This window comes from Maniola hyperantus, chromosome 17 (genome assembly GCF_902806685.2).
Source record: "Maniola hyperantus chromosome 17, iAphHyp1.2, whole genome shotgun sequence".
Lineage (NCBI taxonomy): Eukaryota > Metazoa > Arthropoda > Insecta > Lepidoptera > Nymphalidae > Maniola > Maniola hyperantus.
In genome coordinates, this window is record NC_048552.1 from 3,287,238 (window position 1) to 3,305,126 (window position 17,889).

Here is a 17,889-nt window from a genome sequence, read left to right on the forward strand (position 1 = left end):
GTTGTCCAAAAAAAATGTATTTTAGCAGTTAAAAAACGCAGTGCAATAATGTACTTAGTCAAAAGTTGTCGTTTCTCACGTATCTATTTCTATTATATTCGTTAATATAAATCATCGGTACAAAACAGCATAATTCTTATGCTTAGCCCTTTGTTAACATGTTTTTTATTGAATGTTACTCTATTCTGACAAACACTGCTAAAGTTAAGGTTTATTATTATTTTGTGTTCAGAAATATTGTTTCACGGTGTAAATAAAATAAATCAATTATTATGTAAATGTAAACTTTAGTTGGCGTTGTGTAAATATGTAAATACCAGTGTAAATATATTGATGGTTTTTATGACGGACATGAGTTTGTTTTATTTATTCCAGTTTTCCTACAGACTTTGAGCATAATATTATGTTCTCAAAAATCAAAGTGTTAGTAGAAAATACTTATCAAGTATTCTAACAGGCAAATAATTTTAATTAATTAATAATCACTACAAATTATAAGTTAAGGTTCCCCGCCTTACTGGGTTCGTGTTTTTTTGGGCTAATCTCAGAAACTACTGTACGGATTGTTATAGTTTCCATCAATAGAAGAAGGATTATCTAAGAACGAGTTATATAGTTCATATAATATATATAGTAACTATACCACAGAGTACTCGTGTGACTATACTATATATAACTGTAGTGTATAGCTATAATTTTCATCATCATCAACATCATCATCATCATCATCAACCAATAGACGTCCACTGCTGGACATAGGTCTCTTGTAGGGACTGCCACACGCCACGGTCCTGCGCCGCCTGAATCCAGCGGCTCCCTACGACTCGTCTGATGTCGTCCGTCCACCTAGTGGGGGGGTCTTCCAACGCTGCGTCTTCCGGTGCGAGGTCGCCATTCCAGCACCTTGGGACCCCAACGGCTATAATTTTATGAAGATATAATAGAAGACTTTTTATTTCAAAAAATCAAACAGTTCCCACGGGATTTTAATAGAATTGTAGAGTAGAAATAGTTTAATACCAGCATTTATGGTTGAGTTTAATCACGCTTAATCGGTAATTTATCGATTTTCATCATTTCATTGAATCACTAATCACTAACACCAATTTTCATCTCCTTTACTTCTTAATGCAGCCCTTAGGAACAGTTTGTCTGTATAGTTCTGCAACCAGGTCACAGGTTTCCCCAAGGTGTCGGTATAAAATCTAGGAATGTAAGCAACTAATTAGCTTAGGGAAAGACATGTGAGCTTGTGAGGTTTCTTGATTCTTTTCCACACGCAATCTATACATTAACAGGATTTAAAACGAACAAATAGATATCAATATAATATTATGTAGTTATAGCTTAAACCTATGAGCTTAGAAACTTTATAGCATGTAGGGTTTTTGCGTTGAGTCACAGTAAAATCGGATACCAACTAAAATCGGTCGTAGTTGGACACAAATTGGCGACCGATTTTAATTTTCCCGATTTTAATCGGTTATCCTGTACCTACTCGCATGCTTGAGGTGACGATATGCCGATAAACAGATAGTAATTATATGTAAGAGAAATCTGCGCTTGGTCAGCGTGGTGGACTATGACCTAAGCCCTACTAATTCTAAGAAGAGACCTGTGCTCAGTAGTGAACTGGCAATAGGTTGTTGAGGATTTAAGAGAAAAAATTAATAACGAGTACCAGGAGAGCATAACAAACGATTGGTATTCAGACATCTGCAAGCTCGCCGCTCGGCCACCTGTCACCGTAACTTCGATCCCTCGGCGCCTTCATTTATCATGCCGTGAATCATTTGTTCGCTTTGAGGACTCACCTGTCAAAACTACGGACCATCTGTTGTTTGCGGGTACCTCAAGTTCGAGGGAGAAGTGTCTGACAATTTTCCTCAATTATTTAATACTAGCTTATGCTCGCGACTTCGTCCGCGCGGACTATATAAATTTCAAACCCCTATTTCACCCACTTAAAGGTTGAATTTTCAAAAATCCTTTCTTAGCGGATGCCTACGTCATAATAGCTATCTGCATGCCATATTTCAAACCGATCCGTCTAGTAGTTTGAGCTGTGCGTTGATAGATCAGTCAGTCAGTCAGTTAGTCAGTCAGTCAGTCACCTTTCCCTTTTATATATTTAGAAGACTAAATATGACCGCGACTTCGTCCGCTTGATATGACGTAGCCTATAGGGCTTAGGGATAATATAGCTGTCTATCAATGAAATAATTTTCAGAATCGGATAATTAGTTCCATAGTAATCACCCATCATAGTAGTAGACCACTGTACTGAATTTCGTAAAAATCGGTTAAACGGAGGGACCGTGACAAGATTACAGACAGATAAACGGACAAACGAACAACTTTCGTATTTAATATAATATTGTAGTATGAATTTGGTGTCCCAACATTTTTCCAACATTAAATACTGAGACTATTCAACATCCGTCTGCCAATCCGCACTTGGCCAGGCAGCGTGGTGGACTATGGCCAAACCCTTCTCATACTGAGAGGAGACCCGTGCTCTGTATTGAGCCGGCTATGGGTTGATCATGATGATGATGACTATTCAACATTCTATCCCAATAAAAAAGTCTTAAACATATTTTAACCTGGGCATTAATCCGCGACAGGTCGAGATGGCAATCGGGGTATGAGGCAGGAGGACACCCCACACGTCACCCGCGCTCGCCTGCACCAGATAAGCGCGGGGGCTGTACGGGTTTACGGGGCGTTCCCTTCCCGATTGCCATCTCGACCAGTCGTGTACAACCTATTTCTTCGTTAACAAGAAAATACGTAGAAATGTAAATAAAACTTATTCAGAAACCAGCAACTGTAGCGTATACAGGATGTAACCAGAACGGTAGCAAAAACTTCACGTTATACTACCTAAACACATTCCAATGCCAATAACCAATTTGCCTTATCTTGTAGTTTTAGTGAATTAGTATTTTTTAAATCCGCAATATATAAAAATTGGGTCAATGCCCTACCTACGACGCAGCATTGACTCCGAATGGCCTATTTACGGAACGTTTGTTGACCTTAAGCGTCAGTCAGACGTCTTATTTGCAATATATTATGAACTTTTAAAAATATGAGATTTTTATATATTTTATTTGTGAATTTTTATCAGTAGGTAATCAGTACTACCACCTGTCTTCGTTTTTGCTAGCGTTCTGGTTACACCCTGTATAATCAAAACATTGTGTTATTTGAAATAAGTCGAGTGGAAAATCGTGTTAGCTGGAATAAAGAAACGAACTAATTCAGTTAACCAAAAGCGTAGTTCCATAACATTTTATTTACGTTACACAAAATAAGCTCACTTTTACCGCTATACAGGGTGAAACGAGAATATTCAGTGAAACGCGAACTGAATGGAGTTTAAAATTATGAAATCATGCTTGCCTTGAAACAAAAATTACTTGTGTCGATTATTTAATTTGAGCAATAAAAATAATTATATTTGATCTAAAAGGGAAAGGTGACTGACTAACTGATTTTTTATATCATACAACAACTCATGAATACACGCGCACAAAATGTCTTTTCTTAATTTTTCATTCCAGTGCGTAGGTTCACAATGGTTCACAGTCTTTAATATTCATCTTAGTACACCATAATACAGGTTGGCACTCAAAAATGACGCCATTAGTCGTCACAATAAAAACAGATTACCGCCACCCCTAACGATACGTAACTCATGAATACACACGGACATAAAGCTTGTCACGCAAAGTTTTCTCTTGGATGATAAGGTTATAAATGGACGTTTTCTGAGCAACTGTAGGTCTAGCATAGCCAGTTGATCACCTATCTCACGAATAGTAAGTATTATATAACAGATTTTCTTCATTCTTAGCGGATGCCTACGTCATAATAGCTATCTGCATGTCAAATTTCAACCCAATCCATCCAGTAGTTTGAACTGTGCGTTGATAGATCAGTCAGTCATCTTTTTCTTTATATAGGCATCCGCTAAGAAATGATTTTTGAAAATTTAACCCCTAAGGGGGTAAAATAGGGTAGTTTCAGACGAACGTAGACGAAGTCGCGGCGACAAGCTAGGTTGCTATAATCCGCTGAAATTGATAAATCTTGATGTTACTTGATGGCTAGTTTTTCAGGGCAGGCGCTGCATATCGCATGCTGTATGTTAACACCATACAGATTTGTCTGTTAGCTGTTGCTAGCAGACAGACAGACTGACAAACAGACACACTTTCGCATTTATAATATTAGTATGTTCTTCGTCGCCTACTTCTACACAACAGATTTTATCGACTAAATTTTTGTATATTATATTACAAGCGGCCGCTCACGGCTTCGCTCCGCGCGAATTAAAAATCCAGCCTTATTTCTTATCTACATTATGATGAAGAAAACGATGAGATATGTAATTAGTATAACTAACTGGCTTGAGCTAGATCCAGATAATTAGTTACTAAACATGACAACTTTGAGAAACTTTGAAGGTAATGTTGTATTTCTCTCACAAAGTTTGTTTCTTATTGCAGCCTTGATGCTGAGACGCACAATGTTTAATATTCATTACCAAACATAATAATACAGGTTGGCACTTAAAAATGACGCCATTAGAGGCGCGACAATAAAAACAGATTACCGTCAGCCCTGACAATTCGTAACTCATTATACACACGAACATCATGTTTGTCACGCGAAATTTTCTTTTGGGTGTCAAATGGAAATGTCGTAGACTGCTAAGAAGTTAAAGCTATTATTTACCTAAAGTTCTCCATTCGACGTAAACCTAGCCTTAAATTTTTGCAATTTGGTCATTGTATTTGCTTTAATAAAAACTAATATTAAACTATAATTTAATTGGATTAATAGACGATCTAAAATCGTGATAAGGATATAGTTTAGTTTTCAGTACTCTAAAGATATTAGAATACTGAAAACTTTAATGATAAATTTTCTGCTATCTAAATACTCATCAACTGACAATATTCTAATGGTAAACATTATTTGCGTAATTTTTAAGTTAACGTTAACTGTGCAGTCCTTTATTATGGAAAGGAAAAATTAAAACTGTTAACTGTTCGCAAATTTAAGCGCAGTTAACGTTAACTTGAAGCTTACATTCAGGGTTCTGAAAACTCCTGAGTATCCGAAAAAAATATAATTGGAGTTCATTTTAATAATATGTCTCGTTGGTAACTTGAGATAAATATTGTCGCATCCGAAAATATATCTCTTGGAAGGGGACAAACGTCGAAGAGGGGAAATAAGTCTGAGCTTCCGATGGAGTCAAAATCTCGTAATTGTGTGAACTCTGCACCAATTTCCTTAATTTTTGAAGTTAAGTATGTTAAAACTGCAATTTAGTAAGAACGTCGTGACGGTAATTTCTTAAAAACTATGGTAGATTTAAGCATAGTTAACTTTAACTAAAAAACGAGTATCTAAATAAAACAGACAGACAGACAACAAAGTGATCCTATAAGGGTTCAGTTTTCCTTTTGAGGTATGGAACCCTAAAAAGGGTGTTTGGGGTTCATTTTACCCATGTGTCTCATTGGTAACTCGAGATAAACATTGTCGCATCCGAAAATACATCTCTTGGAAGGGGACAAACGCCGGAGAGGGGAAATAAGCCTGTGCTTCCGAGGGAGTCGATGAATGAAGCGTATTATGAAGTCAGAATCGCGCCATTGTGCGAGCTCTGCACCCCGTTACAATTACTCTTACTGTACATTACTCTGTGTCTTTTAGCATATTCATTTAAATTCATTTAGAAGCCTCAATAGCTCAACCGGTAAAGGAGTGGACTGAAAACCGAAAGGTCGACGGTTCAAACCCCGCCCGTTGCACTATTGTCGTACCTACTCCTAGCACAAGCCTGACGCTTAGTTGCAGAGGAAAGGAGAATATTAGTTATTTAACATGGCTAATATTCTTTAAAAAAAAAATTACCTTAATATTTTTGTATTTAAACAAAAAAAAATTAAGACTTTATCTTTATATAGTCTACTTTGACGTAAGACCTTTTACACCTTTATTACCTGTTATCTCCCAAAGTCACCATGATCTCAAACAATCATCCAAACAAACGTTCCTCCGGGACAATACGCAGAGAAACTTTCAGGTTTTATAAAATAACGAAGGTCTGGCACGCGCTGGCTCTCTCTCTATTATCTAATGTTTGTTTCATATTGTATTTGTAGCGCGCATTACAGCAATCTGAAAAAACAAAATTGTACAAATGAATCTCGGAGATTTATTTCGAACGTACAAATAAACTCGAGGTTTTTCGTCCCCTTTTTTTATAATTTAGCACAGCTTTATGTAACGGCTTAAGCGGAGTTTATTCGTAGTGCGCTCCATACAAATGTAGTTTGGTTCTCATTTGAATACTAACCAAGTAACCAATCATCATAATCAGCCTACGACTAAACAGGGGTTTTGGCTAAGTGCGGATTTGCAGACTTCACACACCTTTGAGAACATTATCGAGAACTCTCAGGCATGAGGTTTCCTCACGATGCCGTTAAAGCAAGTAATATGCAACAAAACTCCGAAAAGTTAGCGGTGCGTCAGTAGTAATAATTGGGCTGTTTGACTCATCACTGTTTGAATAGTTCACATAGAGCGGCTGCTGCGATGCATTGCACGCAATGTTGCATGGATGCAATAATTGCAACATTTGCATCGCAGCAGCCCGCTCTATATGAACTATTCAAACAGTGACGAGTCAAACACCCCAATCTAGAAATAGAGCAGTTCAGTACTGAACACTGATTGCTTGCTGCGATGCATTGCATCCAATGTTGCAAATAGTGGTTGAAAAAAATACTTTCGACTACTACTACTACTACTACTACTACTACTACTACTATTTGACTCACTATTTGTTAATAGTAGTCATACAGCATTGCAGACAATGCATCACAGCAACTGCTCTATATGAACGTGATCTATACAAACAGTTGCAACACTTGCAATGTTGCAGATGTTGCATTCCATGCATTCGAATAGTGGTGATTCAGTTAGCCTAGGGGCTATTTGACACACTATCTGATGTAAAAAGCGTAAGCCTTGTATCATTAGCATTATATTATAACAGGTTCATACCTGAAAAACTGCCTTCGAATAGTTGTCCTATTCTAAAGCAGAAACTTGAACCTAATACCTGAGCTTCTATTTTATTAAAAATTGTCTTTGATATTTTTTTTCAAAGGAGGAGTTTATTAATGAAACAAAATATTCTGATTAATTATTTGTCTATTTTATTTCTCATTTACTTAAACAATGTTCTCATGATAAATAAATTCGAATTACACTATCGATTGTTCTTCTGCAAATCGGGCATAACATCTTAATCAACGATAGAGCACATTTGGTACATGTTACAGCATGACCGCAAGGTCTATAACAAACACTTACTTCTTCCAGCAGACAAATTTTACAAAGCAGCATTGATGTTTCTTTAGTTAATTTATTGTCGTCAGTTTTTCCACAATTTTTTAATATTTCACTTGGCTCATTAATAATGCTTTTTACATACTTTTCACCTTTCATAAGTAAAACATAGGGGCAAAACTGGAACCACCGAGCATGTTCCACCCACGGAAAATTTTCGCTACTCCAATCTTTAAGCTTGCCGCCGCAGAAGTAACAAATTACTTCATCATTTTTTCCTGTATGAAAAAAACCAGCATTTGCCATTTCTTCAGGGGTTTGACTCAAATCTTGAGGCCGTGTATCAAAACTTTGCAATCGTACGCTTGGAGCAGCATAACTAGCGTATTTAGGATATATTAATTCCTTGTTGTCCATAGTAATTGTAATAAGTAGGTAATTTTAGCACCTAAATATCAAAGTAAACTAAATGAACTGTAGTTCAGTAGCTTATAAGTGCTATGAAGCTAATACTATTACTGACTAATATAGGCGTAGAACCCGTTATTTATGCAAAACCAGAGCTATTCATCTTTGTACCTATTATATAATGTTTTCTTAATAAAAAGTTCAACTTAGTTTAAAATAATTAAAAATAATAGTAAATACTTCATCAAGTAGGTACGGCGTGTATATGAAATACCTATTTAGTAACTAAATTATAACTTTACAGAATTTCTAATAAATCTACAAACTGTTTGTGAATTCGCAAAACTTGTGCACGTAAATGTACTCCTTTTCGATATAGGTATTTATTTTTTGAAATTGAAGCACTGCGTGACAGCAAAATGGCCTGATAATTTTCGTAACCAATTATTGACACAGACCAACCTAACAGGCTTTTTTTCATAACAATAACCTCAACTACATCGTTAAGTTTTAAATGCATTTTGAATTATAAAATTAAAACTTAATACAGCTAACTTCAAGAATCAAAATTATTTTCAATGCTATCAACACATTATTATTATTATTAATATTTATCTTTTATTATTTACATAAGAAAGTAAATAAATAAAAATTATGAATGATATATTTAATAAGGTTAGACTGTTTAGATAGCATGCATTAAATAAATAAAAAACTTAAGTCATAGAGTTACAGTATTTATTTAAAACATTTTCAATATGCAGGACTATAATCACTATTTTCTTTCACTAAATTTTCTTCTATTTTCTTTAATAGTTGTTTTGCAAGAAAATATGTATCGTCAATTATTCTATTCACTATAATTTGCTGTGCGCACACTTCTGCATTGCATTTACACTCAGGCAAATTATTATTTTTCATTTCATTGTAATCATAGATTTCAAGCTTTATGACCTTGGTACCATTCCACTTCGGTTTCTTTATGTATGAATAAATAACGTTTTCATTTTTTGATCTCTTGGCTGAAGTAGTTCTACTGTTGAAACTCATCAAATCTTCTGAGTCCTGAAATAAAAAAGTTAATATTGTAGTCAAAAATTTCCATAATGTTACTAATTTACAGCTTCACCATGCAGGCGAAGTCGTAGGCATAAGCTGGTTAATATTATAAAGTGGAAAAATTGTTTGTAAGTAAAAAAACGTTATAGTTAAATTATAAAATCTTTACATTCTACTATGAGAATAAACTATCACTAATTCCATAATAAATCAATAATTCCTGCATCTTAATTAAATAAAACCAATTTTACTCACCGACATTGTGATACGTGTATTCATTACGAGATGATTCATGTAAATATAAAAAAACTTCGGCATTGTAATAAGTATTTAAATTAATTAATAAACGTAGTTTAACATATTTTTAAACCATAGAGTTCAAGCAGGTATAGAGGCGACAAAAGAGTGTGAGATCGTTGTTGCAGATTACCTAAATAGAAAAATCATTAGATGTTCTCGTAATCCCAGACGTATTCGCATGGTGTTGTAGTTGCATTTACATTGCTAAAAACTAGAGATATATATGCTTTTGAAAATTCTACATCATGCTCTCTGTAATATTGAAGACCGCTGGTACAGCCTCTATTATATCATAAACTCTACGGCTTTATTTGAGACGCGCTCACTCTAAAAATGGTAAAAGCGGTGTCAATTCGCGACATTCAGACGCTTGATGCTGGTCTGTTATGATGAAAATGCGGGTGACTATGATTCCGCATATCATAAGCGGGACTTATTTGTACTAATCAGAACTGACAAACTGATGAAAAAGTCGAACTATAAACTAACTCTGAAAACTATATCACATAATTAGGTATAAAGTTTCAGAGTTTATCAATTACAAACAAACGAACAAATCTTTCTTCACCGTAATATTAGCAGAGATGGTGAATTTTATTAATCAATACAGACTATTTTCTGCATTCGCCAACGTTTGTAATTGGTTGAAATTCCAATAGCAGGTAATATTAAATAATACGTTACTTGAAGTATCCGATAAATCCACAACACCTGGTCACCTAAGTACTTATTATGATATCGATGAAATGCATACGTTAACAAAAGTACTATTAGTGATCCGCGACAGCAGAACCACGTTTGCATTCTTATTTGACTATCAAGTGATAAATAAGAGATAAATAATTAGACGGAACCCACTTCAATTATGAAAAAACACTTGACGCTTTAAACGGGCTGACAAGCGATGGTCATTTCAATGTTGTTATACCCTTAAACAAAATATTAGGTTTTGCAGAAGACTATAACAAAATAATTTTGAACTGTAAACATGAGCTTATAATGAATAGGAGTAACACTAATTTAAACAGTGTTAAAATTTCAGATGATATTTCTTATGCAAAAATAGACATACAGAGAGTCCAATGGCGAATGCCTCATATAAAAGTATCAGACTGTGACAAACTTTCATTACTTAAATATTTGGAAAAAGATAGACCTATTCAAATAGCTTTTAGAAATTGGGATTTATATGAATACCCATTATTACCTAAAACAACAAAACATTCATGGTCAATAAAAACTACTTCACAGATTGAAAAACCGCGATATGTTATCTTCGGCTTGCAAACCGATAGAAAAAATAATAAAGCTAAAGACTGCTCTATATTCGATCACTGCAAGTTAAGTAACATTACATTATTTCTAAACTCTATGTACTATCCGTATGAATCATTGAATTTGAAATTTGATCAAGATAAATACGGCATATTATATGAGATGTATGCAAAATTTCAACAGTCTTATTATAGCACTCGCCGAGCTGACCCGTTATTAGATCTCTACAAATTTAAAGAAAAAGCTCCATTGTTCATTATTGATTGTTCAAGACAGAACGAAACATTAAAACTGGACCGGTTGACGTGAGATTAGAAATTGAAAGTGCTGAAGATATTCCGACTAACACATCCGCATATTGTCTCATCATAAACGATCGTCTTATTGAATATAAACCTCTAAGCAATATTGTCCGCAAAATATCATGAATGCAATAGTCGACGTTCAAGGATTTAAAACGGACGACAATAAGTTCATTTTGAAGGAATTTGCTGTTGCATATGGTAGTACGATTCAAGTTTTATTATTTAAGCAACCCTACCCTTTTCATGAATTGACAACAACAGAAAGAAGACAAGTAAGCTGGATAGAAAGGAATCGAGGAATTTTCTGGAATGAAGGCATTATACCATATTCAAATCATGAAGACCATATTGCCCAGATCTTAGCTAACAAAATAATTTTTACTAAAGGTCTCGAAAAAGTTTCTTGGATTAATGAACTATGTAAAAATAATCAAGTTTTTAATTTAGAAGACCGAGGTTGTCCTAATTTATTAAGTTTATATAATAAGTATAGTAAGTTGGATAGTGTATACAGTTGTAATTATCATTCAAATGTGTGTGCTTTAAAAAATGTTTTATGTTTAAATGAATGGTGTAAAGAAAATAAACTCATTTAATTTTATGTTTTTTTATTACTTAACGTGCTAAATGATCTAACTAAATCACTACTATTCGAAAGCAGTTTTTAGTATAAAACTGACATACGTCATGCTGCAGTTACATGCAATGTAGTTTCAGTACTAAACTGCATGGGCTAACTGACTCTCCCGTGTTTGTATAGATCACTTTCATATAGAGCAGTTGCTGTGATGCATTGTCTGCAATGCTGTAAGAATACTATTAACAAATAGTGAGTCAAATAGCCCATGGGCTAACTGAATCACCATTATTCGAAAGTATTTATTCAACCACTATTCGAAAGCATTTTTCAATATGAAACGGCAATGGGCTAACTGATTAAACACTGCTTGAATAGATCACTTTCATATAGAGCAGTTGCTGTGACGCATGGTCTGCAATGCTGTAAGACTACTATTAGCAAATAGTGAGTCAAATAGTAGTAGTAGTAGTAGTAGTAGTAGTAGTAGTAGTATTTCTAGATTGGGGTGTTTGACTCGTCACTGTTTGAATAGTTCACATAGAGCGACTGCTGCGATGCAAATGTTGCAATTGTTGCATCCATGCAACATTGCGTGCAATGCATCGCAGCAGTCGCTCTATGTGAACTATTCAAACAGTGATGAGTCAAACAGCCCAATCTTTACTACTTGTGTCGAACCCCCGACCTTCCGTATAGGAGGCTGACGTTTTTACCACTAGGCCATCACCGCTCTATAATTATTACTAGATTATGCTCGCGACTTCATCCGCGTGGATTCCACTTTGAAACCCCTATTTCACTCCCTTAGGGGTTGAATTTTCAAAAGCCATTTCTTAGCGGATGCCTACGTCATAACAGCTATCTGCATGCCAAATTTCAGCTGGTCCGTCCCAAAGTTTGAGTCGTGCGTTGATAGATCAGTCAGCCAGTCAGTCAGTCAGTCACCATTTCTTTTTATATATTTAGATTACTTAATCAAACTCATTGAATTTAGATAATTTCTAGTAACTAATTAATATAATATGTGTGAACTAATTAATATATTTAGTTGCAAAAATACACATGCTCAAAGATTTACAGTCAAATTATTGTAACTTTAAAACTAAATGTTTTTATAGAAATCTGGCAACCAAAGACACAGATCTTTGTTTTTGATTACATCGAGGTGATTGCTTAATATTCAAATGAAAACGATACTAAGTACTTTTGTATGGAGAGCACTAGGGAGTGCGTTAGGAAACTTTTCCTCAGAGAGTGTTCAAAATTCTATTTCAGAGCGTGTTTTGCAGGTCTGAAATAGAATTTTATCATTTTCAAAATCAACATTCAAAACTCTTTCAATTTCATTGTAAAAGAGAGCTTATAAAAAGTATTAAAGAAATAGGGAAAGTAGGTTATTCCGATGTAAATAAAAGCGGGGGTTGGAAAGATTTCATTGACATAAATCTTGATACAAATTAAATCTAAAAGTAAGTATTTTTCGTTAGTAACGTTTACGTTTTAAAAATTCCGTAGAAACTGATTTTTCGAGATAAGAGTAGCCACTCTCTACCAGGTCTGTAACTAAGTATATCCGTGGTATATCCATGCAAAAATCACGTTGATCCGTTGCTCCGTTGCGGCGTGATTAAAGGACAAACAAACACACTTTTGCATTTTATAATATTGGTAGCTTATGCTCGCGACTTCGTCCGCGTGGACTACACAAATTTCAACCCCCTATTTCACCCCTTAGGGGTTGAATTTTCAAAAATCCTTTCTTAACGGATGCCTACATCATAATAGCTATCTGCGTGCCAAATTTCAGCCCGATCCGTCCAGTAGTTTGAGCTGTGCGTTGATAGATCTGTCAGTCAATCAGTCACCTTTTCCTTTTATATATTTAGAAGTAGGTACTTAGTGGACTCCGCTAACAGAACACATAGTTTGTTTCTTTATAATATGAAAAGCTTTCGAAACACCCGGCTGAGTTTGTTGTGGGCTCTTCTCAGACCTGGGCGCGTTTGGAACCCTTGTAGCTTTAGTTTGAAGTATGTATTGATTATCACCACTATATCATTTTACAAATTAACAATTTTGACTATCAGTAAGCGTAACATTTTACCTTTACCTACTGAATTGTAAATTTGAGTTAGAGTTTGAGCTAGTTTAAAAACGCGTCTAACGAATACCAAATTAATTTTTAAGAAAAGTGACCTGCGTTCTGGAAATGAACAAGTGCGCCTAGGTGTTTCTAGGTTAAGCATTTAGGTGCTTATCGTTAAAAACTGCAAATTATCATTGTAAATAAGTAAAGTCATTAAGGAATGGTACGAGATAGTTAGATCTTTCTTAATGAGGCTCTGCAACAGACTATGAATGTCATTAGAAAATACTGTGGACTTTGCGTCCATTTTTTCCACAGTCGTTTAATGTAGGCTGTGGACCATCGATATAAATGACAAGATATGGTCAAGCCAACAAAAATTTTTACGGTTTTGGAACCAGATAAATTAGCGCCACCTCTTAGATACTAATGAACGACCCGTTTGAAATCCAGACGTCACTGAGGTTACGTTGGTGCTAAAGCACCACTGAGTCGGTGTACTATTTTGTTTGTTCAATAGCCCTGTCCATACGAAGTAATATATAAGTCAATGCTGTGGACTTAATATAACATACTACGTCTTAGCAAACCCACCCAGGTTTTGCACAAATGGTATTTTTGAAAATCGGTGAGGGGATGAATTTCCAAAAATTCTGAAACATTTTTATCTTCATTTTGAACCGATAGTACAAATATCAATAATTTTCATGTCTGTTATATAACTTGAAAAATTACAGATTTTCATACTTTTCCTCTGTGTGACTCTTTGATTTTCCGGGATAAAAGTAGCCTATGTCACTCTGCAGGTCTTTATCTATACCCATGCAAAACATCACGTCAATCCGTTGCACCGTTGCGATGTGATTAAAGGACAAACCAACAAACAAACACACTTTCGCATTTATAATAAGGGATTCATCACTTATCTCTGTTAATACAAGGAGGCGGAACTTACTATTGCCAACCTGTTTTTGAAGCAACTTGATTATCACCATTTTAGGGCTGAAGTGAGCGCTATGTGAGTGAAGTTAGGAATAAATCTTAGTGATTTGTCAATGCAGTTATAAGACATAATTTATATCAACACTAGCTGATGCCCGCGACTTTGTCCGCGTGGAATTTAGTTTTTTAAAAATCCCGTGGGAACTCTTTGATTTTCCGGGATAAAAAGTAGCCTATATAACTCTTCAGATCTTTATCTATACACATACAAAAATCCCGTCAATCCGTTGCACCGTTGCGACGTGATTGAAGGACAAACCAACAAACTAACAAACCAATAAACCAACAAACAATTTTTTTTTTTCTTATTTTTTTTTTGAGGGTTTAGTCATAGCTGACTATGTCACCCCCGTAAGATAAACATCACATCATCAAAAAACAAACAAAAAATAAAACATTTTAGGTAAAACAACAACAAAGAAAAAACACAAACACATTGTTAACACATATCAATGAGCGACCGCGCGTTCCCTGACAATGGGGTGGCTAACAGACTGTTGCACATACCCACACTGTAATTATTCTTAAGGTGACGCAGGACGCTCGACTGAAATTGGCAGCGCACGTGGGTAACATGTTTTCTTTTCACTTGACATTGTATGAGAAAGTTGAGAGGCACGATGATTTTCTCTGAAATCAAGCGCGCGAAAAGGGTTCAGGAAAAGTATTTTTGAGAAAAAACGGCTGAATTTATGTTTGCACAGTAAAGTTATTTCAACTAATGAATAAATAAAAAACGTCTAATGATAAATTGTTTTAGAATTTTCATATCCCTAATCTTATTTATTTACGCCCAAAGTTGTCATTATTTTAGTGATAAAATAGGAATCTTTTGAGCCTCGTAACTTTTAAATCAATATTTTTTTTAATGTTTTATATATCAATAAACCTAGATAATGACGAGATAAATCGATATAATTCTTAGTTTTGTGCGTACAATATCGAATATTGTTGTATTTTCCCTCCTACGTTTGTATGGAGAAAGCACTGAACTGAGCTACCTTAAGAATACGCGGCCGCTCCAATTCATTACGGGTACATTCCATCAAAAGGTGGAAAACGTCATCAATTTGTGTATCTCCACAGTCTACACAATTCTGTGTTGGCGATCTTCTCATCAAGAAATTAAATTTATTTGATGGAATGTGCCCGGACCGAAGTCTTTTTTTACAATTATAATAAGAGTACTGATATAATAAGGGATAGTATCAACATGAAAACTATTTGACACAAAAAGTCAATTTTAATCCCAGGTACTCTCGGTGGAGTGCTTTGAATCAGCACAAAAAATAACTGCATTTTTGTATGAACACCTTACCTAGCGCATATATCCATTGTCCATACATCTGTGTATTTACTAAGCACTACTGACCTACTTAGTGAAAATTCGCTATACTAAGTACTAATAGCGCTTAATTTCTGCGGCTGACGGTCGGTGGTCGGAATTATACACCTAAGCGGTGACTTCCGCGCCGACGACTATTAGTCAAAACTTTGTTAGCTTTCAGTGTTTGTTTTTATTTCCTTTCACACGCAGCTTTACGTCATCATCATCATCAACCAATAGACGTCTTGGTGTTGTGGCCTTAGTCTTAGAGTATAAAAGTAGTAAAATAAATAATATTAGACGAAAATGACTTACCCCTTCACCTGTCAAGGGGTAAAGTAAAGCCTTTGATATTTTGATTCATCCGATCCATCTTTCTATCTTAATTGAAATCGTAAAGTTCCCTAAAAGGTGCACAGCTAAACTGAACGTAAGGGATCGTAAAAAATGGTCCCCTATTTTATATTTTTGATAAGCAGACTGTTTTATCGAGGCTTTAATATGGGGTGAATTTTTAGAGGGCCCCGTAATATCGCAGTTTCGATGGCCGTTAAAGATTTTTTGCAAGGAGTAAAAATTTCCTTCATAGAACGGAGACTCAAAAAAAATATTGATGTTCTTCCGGCCGCAGTGATGAGCGCTGTGAGAGTTCCTCGTGAACTTACCTATACCCTAGCCGCAGAAAAAGATAGTATAGCGCTTTCTCTGTTACTTTATCCCATACAAATGATAGAGCCAAAAAAAATTGTGGGTGCTAACAGTTTTGAGGCACCAACCAATCACAAACAAAAATATTATGTTTTCAGATTGAATTTCGAATGTTTGTGATTGGTTGGTGACTCAAAGTGATTAACGCCCACTGAGATTTTTATCTTTATCATTTCTATGTAACGGAGTTATCAAAAAAGAGATCGACGTTCTTCCGGCTGCTGTCGTGAGCACTGTGGGAGTTCCTCGTGAACTTACGTATACCCTATCCGCGGAAAGAAGTTAGTATAGCACTCTCTGTATTTCGTAATCCCATACAGTTGAAAACATGTTTGTGATTGGTTGGTAACAATGATTAACGTCCACTGGGATTTTTGGCTCTATCATTTGTATGGGATGACGTAATAGAGAGAACACTATACAGTGGCGTGCACAGGTTTGAAGTCAGGGTAGGCATTAGTTAGCTAGGAACCTGTTTATTGGCAGGTCATAATGAAAAATATGCATTGAGCTATTACTACTGGGGTAAGCAGTGCATGTATGCCTCTATGACCTGCACGCCCCTGACACTATACTATCTTCTTTTCGCGTAAAGACTAGTAGTAAAGTTTCGTAGTGACTCTTGTAGTATAATTTTAGAATAGCTGTGACATACAGACAGCCGTAGAGAAACACGGACGAACTTGACGAAACGATGGGTTCCAAATTTTTCTCCGGATTCCTAATAAAGAAAAACAAAAATTTCAGATCAACATTCCAATATCTAACCTCGAAATTCCAATACACTATATTGGAATTTCACTTCAATGAACTTACTTCAGCTATTCTCCGTTTACAAAGGAACACATTAAAAATGGCCCATTTCCTTCCGTCACAAAACGGCGCACTTCAAACGAAATTTATTAAGAGTCATCAAACAGGGATTCGCAACTTTAAAAGCCAGCCTTTTGACGCTCAAAGAAATGAATAATCCTTTTAAATTTGACTCCGTTCTTTGTGCAAACAATAGACTCTATCAAGAACAACGGCAGCCTAAAACAAAACAGCCCATTTGTCAGCTCAATATTGACTATTAATGCCTGTTCACTTTGAATTAATACTTTGAATCCTGATTTACGATTCACACTACTGTTTTAGATAATATACCTACACAGACTAAAAGAGAAAGATAGACAGGTTTTTAGAGAAGAAAGACAAAGAGAAATTAGTCAATTGTATAATAACCGCGACATGCATTGGCAAATCTGAAAACTCTTTCGGAATGTTATAAAAGTGTATACGATTAAAGTGTATATGCAGACGATTTCGAAATGATAAGCTAATTAAGTAAGTGCACCATAGAATTGACACTGAAGAGACCCGATAAAAACTCAATAGTAGGTACAATTTCCAATAGCAATCATATTAATCATATTATTGACTACTAGCTTATGCCCTCGACTTTGTCCGCGTGGAT